Source organism: Sinocyclocheilus anshuiensis, unplaced genomic scaffold (genome assembly GCF_001515605.1).
Source record: "Sinocyclocheilus anshuiensis isolate Anshui unplaced genomic scaffold, SAMN03320099.WGS_v1.1 scaffold63, whole genome shotgun sequence".
In the NCBI taxonomy this organism is placed as follows: domain Eukaryota; kingdom Metazoa; phylum Chordata; class Actinopteri; order Cypriniformes; family Cyprinidae; genus Sinocyclocheilus; species Sinocyclocheilus anshuiensis.
This window is the reverse complement of record NW_015552625.1, coordinates 1,347,879-1,374,386: the sequence shown is the minus strand read 5'-3', so window position 1 is coordinate 1,374,386 and position 26,508 is coordinate 1,347,879. Positions and strand designations below refer to the sequence as shown.

Here is a 26,508-nt window from a genome sequence, read left to right as displayed (position 1 = left end):
TGCGTGCTTTCACATTGAGCAGCATTAACTACACAGAGCCGTTGTTCACTGACGAGCTGCGCTAAACCACGTTCATATTCGCGCGATTTTTGGCGCTGCTCGTCAGTGAACAACGGCTCTGTGTAGTTAATGCTGCTCAATGTGAAAGCACGCAGGTGATGGAGATTTACCGCTGATTAAAGAATGGCTTTACTGATAAGATGCGCATTAAATATCGCATGCGATTTATCGTGCAGCCCTACTGTTGACCAATTAATACACTCTCCAGCCAGCCTGTTACGTTCTAATAATATGTATGGTGTCAGAATTTAAAGTTACATTTTTTACACAGTATTTTACTCTAAAAACATATGACTAAACAAGACATTTTGTTGCTTGCTTTTTCCGATAGGTTTACAATGGCAAGCTTTTAAACTTTAAAAGGATGCAAAAGTGACTTTGGTTGTTGAATACAGTTGTCACTCCCACAAATAACCTAACTCTGTGTTTACAGAGTGGGATTAAGCACTCAGAAGAGAAGTTACAACTGTATTTAGCTGCAGTGTGTAGCCTGCATGGATAATGACAGTGTCCTGCATGGATATGACATTTACCAGTTAGGAGCCAGTCTTAATTACATAGTCTGTTTTGTGTTCCTTTAACATGTGCTTAGGTCCAGCCTCTGTCTTTAGTAGACTTCTCATGGAAGACTTAAATCCATAATATAGCCATAGTTACATTTTCTGCCAGTCTATAATGTTTTAATGTGCTCTAAATTATGAGTCCAGTGTTACTGAATTGCTCAAATGCATTTGCATTGAATTCTGTGTAAATGAACTGCCAGTGCCTGGGGCAGTGACCTGCTTTTCATTATAATGTGCGGGAAGCACATTCACTGTATTGAACTCTGAAGCGTCAAGCACGTTGACGTCCTGGGGATTTTGAATGCTAAACCTCTAGGGAGATGTGTCAAAACTCCCCTTAAGAACTTTATAACCTGTGGCCTGCATTTTCATGTATTGCTGTTTTGTATTGCTATAATATGTTATAAACCGTTAATGTCATCACAGTTTGATCAGGACCAGACATGTCATTTCTTGATTAGTTTGTTTTCCTGCAGTTGGTCCAGGTATTTTTCATGTGTATTTTGTGTTGATTTTCAAGATGCTTCTGATTGGCTAAAAAAAAAGCACATTGGAAACAGACATTTTGTTTATAAGATTCCAAAAACAACTTTCATAGCACAAGAAAAATCTAGATAAATATTTTTTATACCTTCACAATTTCATTATCATTCCCCCCAGAAATTTTTACCTAGGCTCAAAATGTGCTTCTACTTAAATTGTACATACAATAAATGTATACATACAACATGAACACCATCTACTTTTATTCTTTTTTACTCAAATTATGGTTACAGGGGTATATTATCGATTAATAAAGACTTGCACAATACTATGTTATTATGACATCAAAACACTTCACTAAACACTTGTAAACTAATATATGTTGAGATTTGCATCAGATAATCAGCTTCATATGTATGGTTTTCTGATGTAGTAAACTTGGTACGGATCTGAGAGCAAAAGACTATAAAGAAGCTCAGAACCAAGCAAAAATAACAAGCTATAGCTTCAACAAATGTATTATCTCATGTTTGATTTTGTTAACACTATTGCTTAAGTTTGGGGTACGTACAGTGGTGTGAAAAAGTGTTGGCCCCCTTCCTGATTTCTCCTTAATAATAAAAACCTTCATTTAAAAACTGCATGTTGTGTTTACTTGTGTTATCTTTGACTAATATTTAAATTTGTTTGATGATCTGAAATATTAAAGTGTGACAAACATGCAAAAAAATAAGAAATCAGGAAGGGGGCCAACACTTTTTCACACCACTGTATATTTTTAAATGCGATGGGGAATTAACCTTTTAGCACCACTCACATATTTCATTTCCAAACTGGCGTAATATTACGTACAAAAATCAACGTAATAAAACATTGCCAGATTCATGTTCATCTGTTTCAGATCAAACTTAACGTGGTTTTAGCACCACTTACTGGACATTTCACTTTGAAGGTGTTGCAAAATGTGCAAGAACCAGTCATTCATTTAGAAGAAAAGGAGCCAGGGTTGAGAAATGTGGTTGATCCTCTCATCCTCAAAGTCAGACTGCTGATACAAGTGGCTCTGTTCAAGTTTATTTCAGCAATTTTCTTTGAATAAGTCAAGTAAGATCCAGTCATTTATACTTTATTAGGCTTTTAGCCATTTGAAAGAATATGCAAATAGTGACACATACAAGTAGCACTTGAGAACTATACTGCTTTTAATTGTAATACCATTCTAAGAGAGTGCTGATATTGAGTCAGTGTTCTCAAGTATTTACTCTCAAATGACCTGCAGTAGCAGTGGCAGCGAAGGCCCCAGCAGGTCGGGGAGCTTTGTAGAGATCGGGTGTCTCTGGAACAGCAGCAATGCCAGAGTTAGCCGGCTGTCTCTCTGACACACACGCACACACATATCGAGAGAGAGAGAGAGGCCTCTCTCCTGCAGCCAGTTGTACTGCAGCATTGATATTACATACACCCACCTTTAAAGAAGAAGGAGGCCTGAGAGAACGAGCCGGAGAGGGGCCTTGGAAAAGCATAGCTCAGAGGTGATTCTCCATGGCTCAACAAAACATGCTAAGCGTCTGCACACACCATGACAATGCATGAAGCTTCACATGCTCTCCAATCCTAAATTCATTCTCCACTTTATATATGCTGAAAATTCACTGTTCTGCCCTTGTGGATTTAATATGACACAAAGCTGTATATTCATCTAGCCTGACATGGAAATATTGAATATTTATGTGATTATTTTTATTTTTTAGACTTGGATTTTCTGGTCAGAATGTTTTTTGGAGGTAGTTTATGTACATTGTTGCTTGTTGATTACTTGCAGTCGATTAATATTTAACCTTTTTATAGTTGTATTGATCTAGGACCTTTTATATTTGACACCAAAACTTGTACTTCCGCCTTATTTATATTGAGCTAGCTAAAATATTCAAACTGTAGATGTGAGCATTTTTTTGACATTGTACTTCCCCTTACGAATTTACCATAGCTATTCAGTTGTTTAACTGGCATATGTGATAATTAATGGATCCTGATTATCTGAACTCTGAAAGCAAATGCCATAGTTGTAATAAAAATACAAAAAAACGTCCTCATTCCCATGACTGATTATTGAATATGAATCTAGCCATATTTCCACAGTAAATGGCACTTTTTTTCTGTTGTCACTGGGGTTTAGAATGTTGACATTTTTCTGATTTCTTTCATAGTGTTTTAAAGTATAATATTCTTAAAGTATAAAGTTCAATTCAATGGTTCACACAAGTAATCTGCTTTATGTTATTCAGTCATACATATTGTGGTTCAGTTAGCAACCACAGTTAAAAAACACAGATTGCATCAGATATTATTCAATTCCATAAAATCACTTGCAAAAAATGCAGGAAAACCCCTGATAAAGAATCTCAGTCTCTCTTGCTCTGTTTCTCTGGCATATTTTCAATGCAGCCTTTCTTCCCTCCTCTAGCATGAGAAACATTTCTGCTGCATGCATAAGTTGTGCATGAGTAGAATTTTCCCTCTCTCCTTGTATAAAATATTCTTGGTTGTCATGAGATGTTTGAATATTGTGGGTGTAAAATGGCAAATCAATAAACATTTCTGAATCCATTAATACATTGTCTGTAGGCACCTCTTTAAGTTGGACAGAGACTAGGAGTTAGTGTGTGAATGGTTTCATACAGTATGTTTGTACATTTGTCAGTCTTTTGCCGTAAATGTGTGTTATCATCATAAGCTCATTTAGAACGTAGCTCTGAAATTGTTCTATATCAATTTTTTCTTTTAAGGAAAAATAAATATAGCTGTATAATCAGTAGTATTTTATAATTTAATAATATTGTGGTGTAGTGTGTTTTTTCCCCCCCTGAGGGTTGCTTTGATACGCTCCTGTGTGTATTGCAGAAAACGGGAATTCTGATGACTAAGCACTGAAGCACACATCTTCTGCTGGACATACAAGATCTCTCTGACATGCAGTGAACATGTCTTAAAGGGACAGTTCACCCTGAAATAAACATGCTGTCATCATTTACTTACCCACATGTCATTTTTTATTTCTTCTTTGAACACTAAAATTAAAAATGTGGTTGCACTGTCTATATACAGTCAACAGTGGCTGTTGCTTTTGAAAAAAGGATGAATTAAAGCAGTCCATTAAAGGAGTCCATATGACTTGTGTGCCATATTCTAAATCTTCTAAAATCATGTAGTTTTGGGTGATAAAATCATTGTGATTTGTGAAAAAAAAAAAAATCATACTCGTTGCTATTTCTCTCATGAACTGTAATGAATGTGCCAGTGAATAATGACTCAATACTGTTCAAAAGTTTGGGGTCAGTAAGTTTATTTATTTATTTTTTTTGATATATTCAGCAAGGATTTCAGTTTTCCATTCAATCCTGAAAAAATATATCACAGTTTCCACAAAATCATGAAACTATTTTTAGAAAAGGTAATAATTAAAAATATTTCTCAATCAGTAAATCAGCATTAAAATGATTTCTGAAGGAACACGTGACACTGAAGCTGGAATAATGGCTGCTGAAAATTTTACATTTGACTATAGAGAACAATTGTATATTTTAAATTGTATATTTTTAAATATATATATATATATATATATATATATATATATATATATATTCTATTGTATTAAATTGTATTTCACAATATTACTGTTTCTACAGTATGTTCAATCAAATAAATGCAGACTTGGTGAGTATAACTTTTTTCAAAAACATAAAAAAAAATTTGGTGTCTCTGGGATCTTATCAGACAGGCAGCAGGACACTGAGTACAGTAAGAAAGCTCAAACCTCAATCTCTCTCACAACAAGTTACAAACCTCAGCTTATTATTTTCTGCCACCAACACCAGATTTGTCTTGATGTGCAACTTTAGTTTCAATTTATACCATGTTTTCACAAGGTGTCATTACTTTGCACGCTTGGTACCTTATCAGAGTACTTAAATAATAAACCTCTTGTCATTCCACAGTCGCTCTGGTGCCTGTAGTCGTGATTGTGTTTAAACCAGTGGGGTAATTATCAGCTGATTAACTGCTGTGGGCTTATTGCACAGTGTGCACCATGTGTTAACATCTGAGCCCCATGTTGTAGTCAAAGATGAAGAACCGGCGCTGGTTTGGTGCCCTGTGTCATAAATGTATGCCAAGACCGCACAACAGAGGCTTTAGTGAGGCTCTGAGCTGCAGGAATAAAGGGTGCATTCTCACATGCCTGGCCCTCTCGTCCAGCCTCATTATGTCTGTGGAGTGGAGCAAAGTCGACTCGACTCTTATTATAAAACTGTCTATTATTACACCACATTGAGCCAACTTCTCTTCTCCCGCCGCCAGAAGCTGTAAAATAACTATCTTGCACAAAAAGGCCTCTTAGTTAACATAGAAACAATGGAGCTGACGTGTTGAAGCAAGTTCACTCTTTTAAGGAGTGGTCTTTCGAAACGTTTTGATGGCCTGACAGCCTATTTTTTAAAAATTGATAAAGTGTATTGAAAGTTTGTTGAACAGCACTGATACGGATACATTTTGATTAAAAAAATAGTCAAAAGTTATAGACTAAGGATCTTCAACAGGTAGTCTTCCAAGTATTTGGTCTCTAATATTTGTGAAAAAATTGTATTTATAACATTTTTTTGTGTATAAATTTTTTTTTTTTCTGTTGTCTGTAAAACTGCTTTGGAACAATGAGTATTTAACATTTTTAATTTAATTTAATTTATTGTTTTAAAGGGGAAAAAATAATACAAAAGTCAAAAGTGAATTTTAATTTAAAAAAATCCATCAAAATTCAATTAATTATTTTATTTTCATTACAAGTTAAAATTAAAGTTCAGCAAAATGTTTTGTCACACCTACACAAAAAATTTTTAATATATTAAATATTTAAATTGTGATGTTTAAGTATAAGAAAGTATAAATACATTGATGTGGCATTTTTTTCATATACTATAGGTAAGGTTTAACATGCATTCACCGTTTCATCAAACAGATGCTCGATATCTAAACCGACTCGTTCACCTAGCATGTCAGGGTCAAAATCATGGCTGAGTGTGAGAAAAGGCTGTGGGCACTGTGTGCCATATGAGATTCACGCCCTCCTGCTCGTGGTGATTGGGTGGGTTGTCAGTGTTGTGACCTGGTGTTTGACAGGCACTGCTCCTCCCTATTGTCAGCTGGCTGGCTGGCTGTTGGGAAACTTAAAGCACTGTTATGAGACACTTATTGCATTTCTCTTTAATCCTCCTCATTATGGTGTCCAACATAAAGTTTGGAAGAGATAGAAAGCAGCTTGCTTAAGTTTATCGTGCAGAAAGAGACAACACCAGCCTCTTTATGTCAGTCTTTGTCTTTTTACAAACCTGCATTGGGGTTCAAAAGTCAACGATTACATTGAAAATCTGGGATTCAGAGATTAATTTAAACCTGGAAATTAACCAAAAATTGTATTGCATGGATTAGGGGTGTGCATATATATATAATGTAATATGCAATACGTGTGAGCTGATCGTTATTGTGTTTTCAATCACTATGCACAAAACAAAACAAAAATACACCGAAAATTTGAGATACTCGGGGCATAAAACTACCCTGTATAAGTTCTTGTTTTTTGTGTGTATATCATATGATAAACAATATCACAGGAGTAAGAGTGCTGCTTTTTCCCATAAGTCATTGTGATTATAAATGTAATATTGATTGACAACAGTTTAATAAACAATAAGTTCATATTAATTAACTTACATTTTAGACACAATAGTGTCATTATTGTCTGTTTTCACTCTGTTTCGCATTTGAAATATGGTAGATATTATACAGATAGCTGCTGTGTCCAAAATAAAAAAATTCCTTACTATACAGTAGGATAAAAACATAGTAGTATGTCCAAAACGATAGTATTCGAAAAACGAAGGCAAAGAGTACCTGGATGACCTACTACTTCCGGCGGGATTCTGAATTGCGCATTCGATGGTCTCTTTACTGTCCCATCGGAGAGGATTTGTGAATGGCAATAAAGCAACACAACTGACACTGGTTGGTCACATGACAGTAACAACATGGCGGCTGTAGTATGTCTGAATTTCATCCGCATTCATATTTTATAGAACATACTTTTTAACGGTCGTAAAATTCTTTAAAATACAAATGTACTACATACTGTGATGTAGTGCACACCACATCACTTGCTTCTTTCCTGAATGAATTAGCCATTTGAAGAAATTATTTGAATGAATGACTCAGTGACTCATTACAGCTGTGTCTTGGTGCCACCTACTGGCGTATTATTTCTATTATTTTTTCCTTTCTTTTTTAAAAATCATTAGATATTTCAACATTGGGATATAATGTTTTTGTCAATATCAAACACCCTGCTATGGATACACGATATATTGGTATCAGTCAATATATAAACATTTTTTTTTACATTTATTATACTAATATTGGCCCAATATTGTCCCCTTTCTTATTTGTGTCTGGCCTCCCTCTCACTGTATCTTGTGACTAGTAATATGTCTGCCTTAGACTGGGCAAGAAGCATTTAACATACTTTCAGTGTTTCGACCCAATGTTATATTTACCATGCCAGTTAAAATAATGTCTTGTCTCACTGCTCCCAATGTTTACATTTAGCCTGGGCCTATACGCATTTGCTGAATATATGTGATTTTTGCTGCCATTGTTGGGATGTAGTCTGTGTAAAAGTTTATATTATTTTAGCCTCAAATATTCCGACTGCCTTTCCCAAATTTATGTTGACAGATTAGACTTGTGACAATGTGTTTACCTTAGTAAGTTCCTCAGCAAGTGAAACACAACAACAACAACAAAAATGACAAGTTGGTATGGAGCTTTAGTTTGATTTGTTTACTTATTGGTTTGTTTCAGCAGAACACGAGTTGTCTACTGTTCATACTACTGTTCTGGCTAGCCTCCTAATCGCTCTTAGTGCAGAATATATATTTTGCCAAGTGAATGTGGACAAAGGACTTGGTGTTTGTGTGTGAGGATGGTGGGAGGGGTGAGGGTATGAGGACAGGTGTGTGTGTGTGTGTGTGTGTGTGAGCAGGGGCAGAGCGAACAGTTTGCAGGGGTGTGTGTGTGTGTGTGTGTGTGTGTGTGTGTGTGTGTGAGCAGGGGCAGAGCGAACAGTTTGTAATGTGGTAGTGGTGCTGGAGAGGATGGGAGGAGATGGAAAGGGCTGAAGGGGAGGGATGTGCTTTTGTTTTGTTCTGTGTTGCTGAGCAATAGGGTCTAAAGCATTGGGAACAGCTGTGATGGCCAAAGCTTTTCTCTTTCACTCTGCCGGAGAAGCCCTGAGGCACATACACAGATACAGCAGCCTAATGTGTGTGTGTGTGTGTGTGTGTGTGTGAACCAGGAGAGGGAAAAAGAGAGGGAAAAGGAGGCTGATATTAACCGAAAGAGGCATTAGTGCCCTTATGAAGGTGAGGTAATCACTGTGTAAGTGAGTGCAATTAGTACAAAGAAAAAGTGACTGCTGAAGCAAATTAGTTCAGATGGCTTTGTGTTGAAGAGGATCCTGGGAAATGTAGTCACGCAAAAAGGGAATGAGATGTAGAGAGTTACAGGCATGGATATACCATGGATAGTGACAGTAAGAATTGTATTTTTTTTTTTTGGAAAGAAATTAATACAATAATTGATCAAGGATGCACAAAATAGTTTGAAAGTGACAGTAAAACATTTATGTTACATTTACTGTAATTATATATTAATGTTCTTTTGAACTGTCTATTCATCAAATAATACTTAAAAAAATGTATGATGGTTTCCACAAAAATATATAGCAGCAACTGTTTTCAACACTGACAATAATAAGAAAAATAGTTTCATTAGCATTAAATCAACATATTAACCTATATAGTAATGGGTGCTGAGAATTCTACTTTGCATCACAGAAATAAATTACATTTCAGAATATATTAAAATAGAAATATATTGTAAAATTGTAATAAAATTACACAATATTACCATTTATGCAGTATCTGTTAATCATTTATTTAATAAATTATTAATATTTATTAAAATGTGAGTTTTATCATTTTGTAAAACTTTTTGAGTTTTTCAAAATTTGCATTTAAACTGTAAAGTTGTTTAAAATTAGTTTTTACAGTCATTTTACAGTTTAGGATGTTACCATTAGACACTGGTGTTATTTTAAAAGAACATTCCTACAAACAACATGTTCTATTTTAATATCAGAATTCTCGATTTCAGGTGCCAATAGCCTCGTGGGCAGCGAGTGCACTGCTATATAGCACTGTTGTGCTTCGGGCGTCTCGAGTTTGGGTCCTGGCTCTTTCCCGATCCCATCCCCCCTCTCTCACAATAAAGGCAAAAACGCCAAAAATCTTCAAAAAAATAAAAATAAACCAAGCGTTGATTGATTGACCGTTTTAGAAGAAAAAAACAAGCTTAATGCATTTGATACCTGTTTTACTTTGTGCATAACTTACATCTTTCGGGTGTATCCTTATCTTAAATATTATAAAGCCATGGCAGTATTTTTCATTTTGCATAAAGAATTGTCCTGACACTAAGTTAGTCTTTGTTAAACTTCACAGACTTCACTGAACGAGTGCACGTTCAACAGAGGGAGCGCAATAGATTAGGAGCTCAGTAATTCTGACTAAAATGTACATTTTGCTAAAATGTTCAGCACGAGATTCATAGTGACCTTAATGTTGTGCTTGTGTTGTAGAGTTGTGAGTCTGGATCTTAGTTATTGGAGCAGCAAACTCTCTCCATAGGGGTCTTCCTCCATCCATTGTAAACAGACTCCTCATACACAACCACCGCAAAGATCACTCCACTGTGCTTCTCGAACAACCACACTGACCGGGCTGAACAATGTACCCATAAATGGCCTGGCTCAAGGGAGTCTGGACTTCAAATATGTAATTATTGTCTCATTTTTCTGTTTTACAGGACATAAATTGGGTCATCAAACTCTGAATTTGGCTAATATTGATACTGGTATGAAAACATCGCACTGTGATCAGTGATTATTGGTGTAGCTCTTATTCCAAGTGACATCTCAGCAGTGGCTTCGGTCCAGGGTCGTCCAATCATTTCATTACCCACAATCCTAAGCACTCTGGTGCCCTTCATTTTTCTGTGTTTGATGTTCTTAGTGACATCTGTGGCTTCATTCTCTTCAACAGGTCATTTCAGAGGGAGCAGACATGGCAACAAATGCTGTAGTGTTTTCAGCAAGTAAACAGAAACTAAAATAACTGAAGCAGTGGACCACAAAATACCAAAATTAAATAGGGGAAAAAAAGAAGATCATGGAAATTGGGATTTAAGACATTCTTTAGGAGTCCACAATTTTGAAAACAGAAGAGACGTGTTGAATACAGAGGTGCTGGCATGCAGAAGCCCTAAATACCAAAAATTATTTGTAAATGATAGTTGTTTTTCATCAAGACATTCGATCTTTTTCATTTGAAACCTGCTGTTTTTCGCTTCTTCTTCTTCTTCTTCTTCTGTCATGTCTTTTAGTTTGAAGCCATGTTGGTGAAAACAGGTTTTTTTATGACTCAGACCATCTTCAGCTGTGACTAATATTCATAAATTCATGCTTATTTAAATCAGTGATGCTGTCCGTACCACTGATCAAACAACTGTACCCTATCAAACAACTGCTTGATGTGAGAAAGACAAATATCCTATATGTTTAGAGAAAACTGTTTCAAGGTTTGCAGACAGTGCAATGTCCAACGCTGGAATGTTTATTGAATTAGTCAGCCGGAGAAAAAAAGGCAACTCATGATAGGAGAATGTTTGCCGTCAAGTGTGACCACTGTAGAAACGTACCTGTTTTCTGCAATTACCGTCTCTCCCAACATGGGTTTGGTACTGTTACATTAGTCGTGAGTCTATGAATAGCACAATAGGAATGCAATAATTCATTGGGCATTAAGTGCACAGACACACACCAGAAAGACTTGCTTAGTTTTCGTGCTCGCCCATGTAATTATGTTTTCATTTAAACACATTATTTACAGACATTATGGAAAATTACTCACAAGCACATGTGATAAAGTTTTGATGGAGCCAGTGGACACACTCACAGATACACTCAGAGAACGTGCCAGTGACAAATAAGAGTGTACAACAACATTAAAAAATAGAAATGCACTTGTCATGTGGACTAAGAAAAGTTTAAATGTAATGATATGAAATGTAGTATTTGATGTGGTGTGGAAATCTCAAGTAAAAAGTATTTTCCTTACACCTTGAATACTATACATGTGAGTATAATCTTAAACTTTATTGTCAATAACACTTTCAAATATATATTTCACGGTATTTTTTTAAACAAATACAATGAATTACCACATGATGTTTTACAACTTTGCCTTGTCATTAAAAAGGTCAAATTATTTTATATTTTAGGAGACCTTTTGACTCTAACAAGGGTCTTCTACTGATATCTTTCCTGTTTTATGTTTTCCCCCCCTTAATTTTCTAAGATATAATAATACAAGATTATGCTTAATTTGGTTTTCTTGTCAAGAAAAGTCTTTTTTGGTCCCACTTTATATTAAATGGCCTTACTATATACTTACATTTAAATTAATCATTTGGTACAGTGCACTTATTGTGTATTTGTATGTTTTTACATTGTACTTATATTTTTAAAAATACCTGCATGTAATTACATCTGTAATTAATCTCTGTTATTACATTTATAATTACACTGTTGATCCATTCCTTACACCTCAACCAACCCTTAAAAATAGCTATACCACCGATCCTGTCCCGTATCCCACCTCAGTAGCAGCAAAAGTGTTTTGCAATATAATATGAAGACAATAAGTACATTGTACTTATTTTTTTATGTAATTGCATAGTAGTTAAGGCAACATAATATAAAGTGGGACCCTTTTTCCACTTAATTATAATAGCAGCAGAGTTGTATCACACTGGCGTTTTAGACCTTATGCCAAAATTAATTTGTATTTATTCAACTGAAAATTATAGTCATTCAAGTCATTGCATGAGTTACAAAATTTTAAATAAATTAATAGATGCGGATAAAAAAAAAAAAAGAGTGTCGTGTCATTGACCTTTTTCCTTCATATTCACGTTGAATTATTATCTCTTTATCCTCCCACAGAGAATTTCCTTTTAGTCGTGGCACCAACCTTTAATGAAATATCTTCCTTTTCCTGCCGGATTTTATTGAATATGTTCTGTGCCAAAACGTCATGCCATTAACGTAAAACCTTTCCGCTCGTTCTGGGTCTTTGTGTCCACTCAAAAATTTGGCTCCCAATAAACACATCTTGAGCGTTTTGAAGTTCTCCAGCCCCAGCCAGGAGAGTCACAGAATGAAAGAGAAAAACAGCATGATGTATGGTGTCCTGTCATATATGGAGTCCACTTCCAAAACCACAACCATCACTGCATTGGTTTTAATCCAGCCAGGGTGTGTAAGTGTATTTATGTGAGCGTATGTTCATGCGAGACGTGCAAACCTACGAATGTCTGGAGGAGGGTTGGAAAACGTTGTGTTATATCAATATTGTTCTGCATAATCACCATGGAAATGGGATAAAACACAAGTGTGTACACAAAGTTCAGCGTTCTTTCAATTTTTTTTTCTTAAAGCACAGCACGCCTCATAGCATAATACACAGCGCCTTAGGGAGAGCAGTGATGGATGACTTACAATAACCCTTTTTCATTTATCTTCTGTTTCCTTGCTATCGAGATGATGATTGTTATCCAGCTATCACATTTTCTGTTTATTTTAAAATAAATGTTATCATAGCATTGCTAGTAGGCTTTCTTGTAAATTCCCCCACTTGCTCGTGTTAAGATGATCCCTATAATTAAATATCCGAGTTCTTTGTGTTTCCGCTCTTTATCTTGTCCTCTCTTCTTTACCTGCCCACTTCCTGCAACGCACACACATTCTCATATCTCTCAGTTTTCCCTCCAGGTTTCTCTTTCTGAAATGTTGCATGACTCAGGGTTTGTAGCATTGCTCTGCACATCTATGCAGCTAGAGGGGTTGGGTCGTGAGGGTCTGATTCTGATGTGGAGGCGGCACAGGAGGGAAATGCGATAACCTTGTCCATAGGGAAAGTGGGCAGCTGGATTCACATAGGGGAGATTCATGTCATGCTTGTCTGACAGCCTGGCACGTAGTGCACCTCAGACACGGGCCGACCACGGTGAATAATAAATAAATGAAGAACAAAAGGGAATCAGATTTCTGACCGGCTTTGACTTCTTGCCCTTCCCTGGCCACTACGGCTGGGCAATATAAGAAAATATTTTTCAGGATGATTTTTTTCTGCATTCAGAGAAACCATCCATTTCAACAGCCTTTGTTGGCAAATATTTCAAAATAAATATAGCATTTTTAAATAGCTAAAACAAATATATCAAAGCTTGATGAATCCAAGAAAAATGTTTCTTGATTTTTTTATTTATTATTATTTATATTCAATATACCACTGCATGGTAATAAACAGCAATCTTTACTTGGATATATTTTTAACAAAATATTTTAATGTATGAGCAATGTCTTTTGACTTTTGGCTTTCTTTATTTTGAGTCATGACAAATAATTGGGTCAGTTTTAAATTGATTCAGTGAAACAGACAGTTTAGATGGACTCTAACTTTTTTTCTGTTTTACATATAGAGAAATGAATAGTACTTTTTTCAACCCCAGTGCTATTGAAACGTGTTTTAACATGCTCATACTCATGAGTCATGAGACAAGAAAAGATATGCAAAACTTATGTAATTGCACAGAAACTTTAATTTTTTAAAAGAAATGAATACTTTTGTTTAGCAAGGTTGTATGATCAAAAGTAACAGTAAAGTCGTTACAAAAGGTTTCTCTTTCAAATAAATGCTGTACTTTTGAATTTCCTATTCATCAAAGAATTCTGAAAAATGGTATGCAGCATAACTGTTTTCAACTTTGATAATAATACAAAATGTTTCTTCAGCAAATCAGCATATTAGAATGATTTCTGAAGGATCATGTGACACTGAAGACTAGAGTAATGACTGCTGAAAATTCAGCTTTGGCATCATAGGAATAACATTTTAAACTATTATTTTAAATTATAATATTTATTTCACAATATAACTGCTTTTACTGTATTTTTATCACATAAATGTAGCCTTGGTGAGCATAAAAGATTTCTTTCAAAAACATAAATAAAATCTTACCAAACCCCCAAACCTTTGAATAGTAGTGTATATCTATAATTCTGTCAAAAAAACAACAATATTTTAAAATATATATTTACATATATTTCATAATATACAAAAATACACCAAAAACAAATAAATCCCAGAAAATACATTTACATATGTCATGTTTGAAGAAAAACTTTATTTGTTTTGTTTTGTTTGTAACTTTATTTGTCTGTAACATGTAAACATAACACATTTGAATACAAATTTAATAAAGCCTAAATGTAGGCTGCTGTAAGGAAAATGTAATATATATATATAATACTTTTTAGTATAATATATAATTTTTTTCCATATGGGATTCTTTCAGGCCACTGATTTAAACAGGTATTTATCGATGGCCGCAATCAGTTATGGCAATAAGATGAGGGAGCACCCCCTGCTGAAGTGTGTCTGCATGATAATGAGCCAAATTAGATAATGAGGGAGACAGATGTACCAAGGGTACTCAACGAGTGTAGAGGAGGAGTGGAGTGGACTGTGGTGTGGAGGGGAGGGTTTAGCAGGAGTTTAGTCAGGGCCGTTTCTGCTGGCACCAGAACCCTGTGTGTCTGTGTCACTGGGACCCTGAAGAGGCTTGTAATTAACAGCACTGCAATCAAGCAGCTCTTTTGTTTGCATGACTATGTGTAATAGAGCAGCGTGATTTCACACCACTTTTGGTGATATCAACACCAAATATCTGTCGTCATATCATGGAGTGGAGGGCTTCACGTTTTACCTCAGTCATGCATGACCTGTTGTTCTGAGGCTTTTCAATTAAAGGGACAGTTCACCCACCCACAAATTAAAATTCTAGCAGTACTTACTCACCCTCATGATGTTCCAAACCATTCTTCTGTGGAACCATAAAGAAGATATTTTAAAGGAATTTCTTTTTGTCCACGTTGTTTTTAACCCCATTGACCTTCATTATATGGACAAAAATTCTTCAACATTGGACATTCTTCAAAATATCTTTTTTGTTCCACAGAAGAAATTCATAAAGGTAAGAATGACACGAAGCTGAGTAAATGATGACAGAGTTTTTACTTTTGGGTGAACTGTCCATTAATAATGATCTATCTATCTATCTATCTATCTGTCTGTCTGTCTGTCTGTCTGTCTGTCTGTCTGTCTGCCTGCCTGCCTGCCTGCCTGTCTGTCTGTATGTGTGTACACTCTTAAAAATAAATGTTCTTTATTGCCATGTATGGTTCCATAAAGAACTTTTAACATCCATGGAACATTTCTATTGCACAAAGAAAATGTTTTTTAGATAAAAAAAAAAAGAAAAGTTTTTCATTCTAATTTTTTTCACTGTTCACTTAAGGGTTTTTTTTGGGAAAATGGTTCTTCTGAAACCCCCCTTTTGAAATCTTTATTTTTAGGACTGTATGTAATAAAAACTTTACTAAGAGTTTTGTTTGTTTGTTTGTTTCTCAACTTAAATGGGATAGTTCACCAAAAGTTAAGTTGTTCCAAAATGAGTTTCTTTCTTCTGTTAAACACAAAAGAAGATATTTTTGAAGAACGTCAATAACCAAACAGTTGCTGGTAGACATTGACTTCCATAGTTTTTTCTATACTATGTAAGTCAGTGGCTACCAGCAACTGTTACACACATTCTTCAAAATATCAGCTTTTGCGTTCAAACGAAGAAAGAAATGCATACAGGTTTGGAACAACATGAGGGTGAGTAAATGATGATTACATTTTCATTTTTGGGTTAACTATCCCTTTAAATATGAAAGATTTGCACATCATAGTAGGATTAGCTCAGGAAATAAAGCAGTTGCTCATTATTCGGTAATGACTCAGATTTTTTTATTTATTTATTTTTTTGAATGGATGCCCACACTGTTCGTGCCATGTTCAACGCTCTTGCTGAAGAGGCAATTGTTGGGAGGTTCCCACAACAAATGATCATACACTGTCACAACGTATAAGACAGGCTTAGTAAAGAAAGGCAGGAGAGATCCGGAGGGAGAGAGAAAGGGAGGGGAGAAAGAGAGACACAGGGAGATGGGGGTAGAGAGAGAGAAATGGGACGGGCTGCGCTTCCTTGCTTGTAGTGTGGGGGAACAAAGGGGATGTTGTAGATGCCGCCCAGCGGCCAGCACTACTCCGTCCTACCTCGACTGCTCACTGAGCCATTTCCTGTTTTTGACCTGAAATCTTTATTTAGAACCACCCTTATGCTCAGCTCTCTCCTCCTCATTTATAACAACATGGAGATAGACACAGGAACACGGATTCACACCACTGCTTTTTGTTTCACGTTCACTCCAGTGCTGTTTTAATGTGGGAAATTTGAGAGCTGTAGCTCTAGAGAAGTGTGAGATGTGTATGTGGCTTTAGATGTTTAATAAAGTTAGTATGTTTTGTGCAATTCACTGTAGTTTTTTGTTTGTGCAATATGCACAAATTTTTCTAACATTTGAGCAGGCAACATCCTAAACCTAAGCACGCTGCTGACTTAAAATAGGTGAGCGTTGTGCCTGCCGTAATGCCTCGTTGCTAAATACACAGGCGATGGTACATGAACAGTGTACGCTGTATGGAAACGTGCCCTGTGTTATTGCAGTGGTGGCAATAAATCACACTGCATTGCTGAAGTGTGCAAACTGTGTTAGTTGGTTCCCTTGGAGAGAGAGTAAAGTTTATTTATGTGTTTTGAATTGTGTATTTACTTTGGAAATAATGCTTAATTGCCACATAAATACAGAGGGTCAAGTCTAAAAATAAGGGCAGACAGTGAAGCATTTTATTCCGGGATGATGCATTGCTTAAAAGAAGTGTGCCACTTTTATGATCTCATATGTCATCTTGTGTCCAGTTTAAAATGATGTGTATTTATATCTGGCAGAGCAATCATTTAGACGGTTTTAAAGGATGACTATTTGCATCAGATATGCTTGATGTTGGCAGCAAATTTGTGAGCTGTTTTTTATACATTTGAATTGTATTGTTTGATTGAACTGTCTTATGTTTAACTGTTATTATACAGCTGGAGTATTAATTTAGAGGGATACAGTATAAAGCAGGTTATGAGCCATGTAGTGCTTGTCCTTGCCATGTGGTGGCAGTTCGATAGCTTGAGGCCTCTATAGGAGCATCATCAGTAAGGTCATACAGTATGCAGCTGTTGGGAACTATAGGTCAAGCATGCTGCATATTGCTCTCTAATATGCTCACTCTTCACAAACAAACCCTTTTTCATTACATGCACTCAAGAACATCTCTTTTTTTGCCTTTGTATGACAGTACACTTTGGTATCACATGGTTTAAAAGCATAAAAAAAAATGATTTATTTGTTTTATGTATGCATTAAAAATTTTTTTTATGAACTTTTAATCATAAGAAATGCAATATTTAGTGGTGTCCAACATTGTACACAACCCTTTTAAAGCATGACCCCCCACCCCCCCATTACAAAAACTGTAACATTATTTAAAAATGTAAAATAATAACATGATTTGAACACTTTTTACAGCATGGCAGTAAATAATCACATTCCATTTTTTCAATGTTAAAGGGTCATATGATGCGATTTCACTCTTTGGAGTGTTACAAGCTCTTGGTGCATAAAGAAGATCTGTAAAGTTGCAAAGACTGAAGTCTCAAATCCAAAGAGATATTCTTTATAAAAGTTAAGAGTCAACCACGCCTACCTAAAACAGCTCGTTCTAACACGCCCCCACATGTCTACGTCACGATGTGGGAAGATTTGCATAACACCGCCCAAATGTTCACGCAAAGAAAGAAGGCGTAACTTTTATTCTGGCTGTAGTATTGTTGCTGCCGCCATGTCGTGAAGACGCTGTGTTTCATTGTGAAAGCGAAACTACTTTGTTTGGCCTTCCAAAAGAGGACAATATCCGCTTCGTCATGCCTAGAGCTGATCCGTGCTGGTCGCTGAGGAAATACATCAACTTCGCGCTGTGGATCGCCGGATCGGCTTTCACCATGGACGAAGCGGAGTCCAGCCCGGGGTCGTCACATGTGGTTGCCGCAAGCCCTCTGGCCGCTCCTTCGTCGAATCCGCCAGCCGCGCCGTTCTCAAGCTGCCAGCCATTCCTCACTCTAGCCGTGTGTGACGCTGTGTTTTGTTGTGAAAGCATAATGTTCTTTTTAGCAGCATCATATGACCCCTTTAACACAAACTGTCATGTTGACTGCATTCCTCATGCTCAAACTTCAACCCTGTTGCTTAAGTAAAAATGATCAAACAAATATTTTCCTTCACTTGCTAGCCTGACCGACAGCTTAATTTAGGCTAAAAGTGCAACCCTATTACACATACTTCTGTAGTTTTTTTTTTTGTTGTTGTTGTTTTTTTTACATTTATTTAATGTTTATTATAAGAAAATTGATAAAAGTACACAACTCTGGGGTTTAAACACTCACATTTGAGTAAAAAATTGCAAACTCCTTAAAATAAAATAAAACTGTTTGTATGAAATTTAGTTTGACCTGCTGAAGTTGTGTATTCACATTTTCTGCAGACTAAGCAGCTCCTTTCACCAGCAAAACCTGTTTAATTTTTAAGAGCTTCATACGCTATTAGGTTCAGATGAAACAAGACATGTCGACTACAAAACTTTTGTCAGTCCCATTTCTACTGCCTATATGCTATAGTACAGATAGAATAGGGCCATGTCTCGAACCCTATTGAGCCATACTTCATCACAGACGCCTTTCGGCGTCAGTTCAACTCGCGCAAGTGTCGCTGTCTCGCAACGTGCCCGTGACGCTGTCTAGGTAGGCAACGAGCTAGTATTTGAGACACAGCCCGAGAGTTAGTGGGTGCTTGCGCGTGTAGGGGTTGGACTTTTCCGAGGCCAGGCTCTGTGTAGTCGAGCACAAGTCTCTATCGACGTCATTCGCATTGGAAGGCGAATGTGTCGGTCATAGTGACTGACTCCGGGCTCGCGGATAGTCTGCTGTCCTTTTCTCTCTCCACAAACTCACTGCCGACCTTACTCATCAGCTGCGAGAGTTTTATCGGTGCCGACTGTCAACAATAAAACAAAGATCCATCCCGATGCTTCAATTTATTCCTCCACTTGAAGTAGACGAGGTAAGCGCGGAGCTTATTCATAAATAACTGAGATCATGTAAGTGGCGTGGAAACGCTGCGGCGGCACTGATGTTGCACATAGCAGGGGCAACAGTCATACGTGTATTCGTGCATTGTTGTCTGGCGGTCGGTGCGATCTTAGGAAAGTTCACAGGCATGTCGTAACCCAAGGCAGACACACTCTGTAGCCGAACCGAGTCGCCAGTTGAGTCAAATTGAACATCTTGATATTTCTAAATGTTGTTATGGTTGCGCTCTATTGTACTGATATTAAAGATACTGATCCGATTGACTGAAGAGCTCGGCTCTAGGACAGAGATCCAGAACCAGACAGACACTTTACACTAAAATCGAATGTTTTTTAAATTTTAGTAAACAATTTCAACTCATTAAAATAGAAAAGTTTCATTTTTGTTTACTGATTTTTAACTAAAATCAAAGTGGCAGCATGTTTATTGCAATTTGCAAACACTTTGAATTTAACTGCTGATGAAATTGAAACTCTGAAATGATTGTGACATGTTGAATGAAAATAAGATGTTCTTATAACATTATGATGATTTTTACAGTCTCATTTTGTACAAAGTTGAATGTTTACTAGACATGGTTTTGATTAGATGGTAAATAGGCATTGAATGGCTTTGACACAGTAGATGGTTTTATTTTTGGCTTCTGATTAAGCTAAATAAATGTAGGCCTATTTGGTCGTCATGGAACAAATTCACATACTGGAAAATGGCAGTGGGGGGATTGTGAGGGACAGTGTCTTTATGTCTCAGTTGTGTGTGAGCAATAGCTTTCTTCGCTGTTTTTTGAAAATTCACTTTAAATTACACTGTAGAAACAGCAGAGTTAAACTTGAGTTTAATTTTATAAGAAATATCTTAAGTCACAACCTGCAGCAGTAAGTTTATAACAGTGTAGTGAAGATACTATGTTGTTTTCATCACTTAAACTGTTTATTAATTTTCTTTCATGTAAAGAAGTCAGTGAAATCTGTGGCGACTCACAGCAGAAGTTATTTTGCAGTTGCTATCCTTGTCAGACACACTGGCATTCAAAGTCCGAATAACTCACATGCACGCACACACTCAGTAAATTCAGAGGATCAAGGTCCAGTTGGATTTTCTAGTGAATGCACAGTTAACATTAAGCAAAGTTTTCGTCAGTCTGAGCATTGCTGTCTTATTTCCTTTAAACAAAAAGACAGACTCCGTGACATTTACATGTTGTACTCTCCGTGTCATCTTTAAATGTGCACTTCCTTCCTGCAACACAGTCACAGAAGAAAAATGAGGTTTTGTCCCTCATTTAATTGTAAATGTCACAAAGTGGGTGTATTCTGTGTCCAGAAAACACCTCGCTGACTTTTTGAAGAGTGGACATCAGAAAGTTGTCTGTACCAGTACATGTTGATGGGCCACTCAGGTTTATGCTGCAAAGTTGGGCTTATTTGTTAGTCTTGTGAATTAGATAATTTTCAGTTATATACTATTACTTTCAGTAAAATAGCCTCTCTCACAGTCTAGTGTCTTGAAATGAGATATGATACTATACCTGATTAGTGAAAAGAGGAGGACTAGTAACGCAAAAGAAGGAAGACTAATAATTATTGTTTAATAGTTTCATTTCCATCACCTGTTGCTTGTTGAGTTTTATTTTCATTTAAATGGTGTGTGTAACTGTGTGTGTGTGTGTGTGTGTGTGTGTGTGTGTGTGTGTGTGCGCGTGTGTGCGTGCGTGCGTGCCTATCTTACACTTTCACATAGTGCTCCAAGACTTCTGCCCCTCTGGTCAAACCGGTTTGAATTGCGTTCCTCTCCCAGCTACTATTTAGCTGTTTTTTAACAGGAGTGTGACGTTTAGGAGAAGTTTAAGGGAAGTTTTAATCTTTCCTCTCTTATATTGCACTCCCCATTTTTTTTGTTCAACATACAGTATATTACAGCACAGCTTAAGTTACTCCAGAAACAGTGGAATTTTTTAGGGAATGATTTTAGTGTGAAATTACTGTGAGTGTTTTCTGTAAACATACGTGCAAACTTTTCATACATTCCTTAATTTATGCACAAGGTATCCAACAAAGTGAACATCTCCAGTGATAGTGTGTACAGTATATGTGCATGATACAGTGCTTTGCAACATTCAGTGCCTGTGGGGAAATCTGTAATGTGGGTTGTCTTGTTACTCTTGCTGACGTAAAGAAGCTTCTCAGAGTATGTGCCGCCTCTTTGCTGCTCTCTGAGACCGAGATCCATAGCTCTGCCTGCTCTGAAGTGTGTCATCCACTCCATCTATCCTTCATTTATGAGAGTAAAATTGCAGTTTTATGCTGGTTGTTAGATTGATAGCTCCACTAGGCCTATTAGCTGGGTGATCTTTGCATTGGACAATACCTCTTCATGGTTTCCACAAAAAATATTAAGCAGTACGGATGTTTTTAACACTGCACTGATAATTAGAAAAATAGTTTTTTGAGCGCAAAATCAGCATATTTGAATAATTTCTGAAGGATCATGTGACACTGAAAACTGGAGTAATGGCTGCTGAAAATTCACCTTTGCATTACAGGAATAAATCATAAAATATATTGAAATAGAAAGCAGTTGTTTTAAATTGAAATAATGTTTCACAATATTACTGTTTTACTGTGTTTTCGACAAATTCAGCTTTGTTAAGAGAATTCTTTCAAATTCAAAAAAATATATAATGTAGCAGAATTATATCAGCCATTACTCACTCTTTTTACATATCGTTACTAGTTATGACTCACAGTGGCCCAAAAAAGCTGTGACAAACGGACATCTTATCTGCTAATTTGAAGAGCATTAGTTGCAGAATGAGTTTTCATCAGCTCTTATACACTCTGAAAGTAAAGACAGACAGCTCTAAATTTTACATGGCTACACAGTGCAGACTTGCTTGCCTAGTTACTGATGTTTTCTTTTATTACATTTCAGTTTTGGCCAATACAAGTCAGATCATGTTCTAAAAAACTGCAGTAAAGCAACAGATGCATATCTGTCCACTTTTAGTTGACTGTCTTTAGTGTAAGACGTTATGGTATAGTAAAGACTGTACACCAGGCAGGGGTGAGGTACAGTACAGATTCAGCATGCGACAGTTTTACAGACATGTTATTTTGTTAGTTTTTAAGATGTCAGACGGTTGTCTGACCCCTGCAGCTTTCACTTGGTGCTGTGTGGGAATGTGGCGTCTGGGCCTTCTCCATCTGTCTATCTCGATCGCTCTATGTTTACCATCTCACACATCTCTCTCTCCGTCTATCCTTTCTCCCATAGCCTTCTCTCTATCTGTCTTGCCTCTTTCCCATTTGTTTCCGTTAGTCTCACTTTCTTACTGTTTTGCTTGTTTGTTCAGTGTCATTGAGCCTTGATCAGGAGTTCCCATATAAATGACACTCCATCTTTGCACTGCAACAAATTACAGCAAGTACAGAGTCCAGGTGGAGTGGATGGTGAAACGTGCTGGAAATGTTTCTGTACAATAAGACTACAGAACTGTGAGTTTCTCAATTTCTCCCCTCTCCTATCATCATCGTCATTGAAGACCCCATTAAAGCACAATTAGAGTTGTATGAAAGTTAGTTCTTACTCCTAATTGTTGGCAAAAATCACTTTTGTTTAAAATATGCAGTCTTTCTCTTTTGGTGATAATAAACAAAATTTTTGTCCAATCAGTTCTTTAGAATGAGAATGCCCCTCCCCTTAATTCCAAGTGCCACTGACCAGCAAGTAGCGATGGATGGATAGACAGACAGACAGACAGACAGACAGACAGACAGACAGATAGACAGACAGATAGATAGATAGATAGATAGATGGTGCTGTAGTTATTTCCCTTATTAAAGATGTTAAGTAAACAGTATTGTACGTTTGTCCTTTTGTCTGATTTTCACATGAGTTTTGCCATAAAGTTTGTAATGTTGTGTTTCATCTCATAGCTGGTTGTTTTGATTCATGGCTTAAAACTCTTAAACAAATACTTTTTAAAAAATCCCTATGGGCAAAATAGCATTAACCAGTAGCATCATCTGCTTCATGACTGGTGTTGTCCTTTATGTGTGTTTATGTCCGTTATGTCTAATGCACCCATTTGCATTAGTAAATCTCAGTGTTTCGCAACATGCATGTGACTTTGTCTACATTCGTGCATTTATTTCTGCAGGTGTTTGAGAGCTGCAGACAGCGTGAGTGTGTATGTGTGTGTTTGTGGGAATCAGTACCCTCCGGATCTGAAATAGCACTGTGTGGAGGTGAGGGGGGAGGGGAGCTCTGAAGCACAGGCATGGAAACGTGCAGATCCTGTTACAGGATCATAATATCACTGAAAACTCTGCGCTCTGTGCTCCATCCTCTCCGCTGCACTTGTTCGCCTGCTCACCCATCCTTTCTGCTGCATTCTCTCACGCCATCTCCACCAGTACACCCAGTGCCGAAGCTCCGGCGTCACACCCGGTCCCTCATGTGCCGTATGTGTTGTGTGTAGGATTGGAACAGAACGTACAGCCTGCTTAGCAGCCCTGACATATTTCCAGACTCTGCTCTGACAACTCAGTCAGAGCTCTCCTCCCGAAAGGCCTCTGCCTTATTTTTTATGTTAATTCCACCGTTATCCGGTGCTGTGTCTCAGACACTTAGCTACCGGATGGAGCCGTAACTGGGATCTAAGTTGCGCTTCTGAAGGTGTCCTTTAAAGGTGGGCTTCTGCCAGCCATGTTGTCAAACTCTATAAAGCCCGTCTTGCACCAGAGACATTTTTTGATACTGTGTTTTTCCTCTCCTTGGAGAGTTTTCACTCAGGGTCATTGCTCAGCGCTGGTGCATTAGGGAGCAGAGACAGGTTGTCTGTTTATGAATGTCTCTTTGCGTGAGGGAACACTGTGTGCTGCCCCAGCACTTGTTACTGAGGAGAACTCAACATTCCCCTCTTTTTCCTCCTCTCTGGCTCCTCCTCCTGTCCCCCTATGGTTAATATATCCAGGTCAGGAGCCAGTGTACAGGTTGTCCAGTCACTCTGGTAAAGGTAATTTACAACTGGCAAGCATAAAGAGTCAAAGAACCAAGAAGTGGTGAAGATCTTCCCACCCATGTTGTCTGTCTCTTTGGTTGTGTCATATTTGTTATAGCTACAACTGTTATAAAATATGTGCTTGTCTGGGAAAAAAGAAAAAGTACTTAATGGAATACATAAAGCTACATACAGTACATACATACGAATATAATAAAGCCACAAAAAATTATAAATTAACAAATTAAAAAAAATTTAAATTAAATAAAAATATAATTCCTGAATAATAAATAATAAGCGGATAATAATAATTAGGGATGTGCATGTGAGTGGCAAATCTGTACTAGTTTTTATGATGCTTTCTGGGAATTTCTAGTTGCATGTTTCAGAGCATTGGGATGATTCTGACAATGGAACTGGACTAGCCTAGAAACTCCCTGGCCAGTGTACTTCTGAACTAGGGAGCAGAAGGATACACACTTTGACCTTTCACGCTGAAGATGAAAGTAAAATGATGGAGCGAAGCAGAAGCAGTCAGAGGCACAATCAGAAGGAATGCGTAGGGTGGGGCGGCAGTGGCATTTGAGCGCTGCAGACAGTCGTATCCACTCCTCAGCGTGAGTCACAAGGACGCGTTCAGCTGCTGTGGCATTCCTCTGTGTGGATTACTGTGGGGAAACTTTATTTGCTAGAGACTTTCTTGAAAGCTTCAGACAATGGCATACAGTTATAGGGCTACTCTGGGTGAGTTTATAGCCACAACGAAAGACTAAACAGTTTGTGGTTCTCAATGATTTTTGCCTGTTTTTTTTACAGTTACATTTTTGTCTGTCTCTTTAAATCACTCAGATCTGAACACAAATTTGCTGTGACTTTTTAGTTGCTTAGTGCAAGATGCTATTTGTATTATTTGAGCCATTCTTAGACTCATTTTCTGTTACTCATCCTTCCAATAACCTCTCGAAAACAGCCTGAAATTGCATCCTCAACTTTTTGGCAAGACTCTAGTCTAACATTTTTATGGATGTTACTATTTTAATTTTAATATCTTGAATATCATTTGTGCTCATGTCTATGTCACTGTTCTTTTATTAATTTATTAATTGGGTTATTTTTCCATTTCAAACTTGTATTAGTGATCATCTCATGGCTTATAGTTTTAAATATCTCTCTAGATAGTCTTTAAACTCAATAATTCAACCCCCCCCCCCACACACACACTAAATTAACTGAACTGGACTGCATATGATTGTAAATCTTGTTTACTTGTTCATAAACCCTCCATCTTATGAATTATTTGCGTGCTCTGCATGTAAACGCCATGCTTTGGAATGCACATCCATCTCCGGCAGACATAACCTGTTTTTCTCTCCAGCTAGTCGTTTATTGTTTTAGAATCATCGTCTCAGAAGCAGCGAAGAGAAACATTTCTTTCTTTAACTTTCCTCAGCTCCTCTTCTCCCCCAAACTCCCTCTCTCTCGCTCTCTTTGTCAACTCTTTGGGTGGATTCCCAGCTGACTGTGTTTGTCATGGTAACAGGCAGCAAGGCAACAGGCCCAGCCACTTGCACTTCCTGAGTGAGAAGAGCTGCCTGACAGATCTGCGTGTGTGTGTGTGTGTGTGTGTGTGTGTGTGTGTGTATATATATATATTAGGGCTGCAGGGGGTCTAATAATCGAATCGAAATCACGATTTGAGACGTTGCGATTTCCTAATCGCAAAGCCTGCGATGTGGACGCGATATTACTCTGTTCCAGAGCATATGCATGACTACCAGCCTTGAGTTGCAGTCTTACTTGCCCTGGTCAAGAGTAAGCGCACCTTCGTTCTCCCCAATCAGCACTGCTCTAGCCAACTGTGTAAACACCCACCATTAAAAAAAATAAATAAATAAAAACAGTAAGCGGGACGGGAGAGAGACAGAGTGGGACTATGGCGTCTACTGGGTCAGATCGATAGTTAGGCAAATTAAAACTAAAGAAAACCGTATGCAACTTAAGCTTCGAAATGACAGACAACGAACAAAAAAGGTCATT

At 37.2% G+C, this 26,508-nt stretch overlaps 1 protein-coding gene across 4 annotated transcripts in view; it reads left to right on the top strand.

The window, feature by feature from the left end:
• The window catches only part of LOC107666512 (SERTA domain-containing protein 2-like), a 36,242-nt gene that overhangs the window by 2,923 nt on the left and 6,811 nt on the right, over window positions 1-26,508 (top strand). For 2 of the 4 annotated variants that reach the window (XM_016457884.1, XM_016457883.1), the window contains exon 1: window positions 19,192-19,440. The exons of 1 other annotated variant lie outside the window; for it this stretch is intronic. The gene's annotated coding sequence lies outside the window, so the exon portion shown is untranslated. Of the gene's footprint in view, window positions 1-4,007; window positions 4,142-19,191; window positions 19,441-26,508 lie in introns of those variants that run through there. One more of the 4 variants, XR_001631669.1, reaches the window with a different exon arrangement.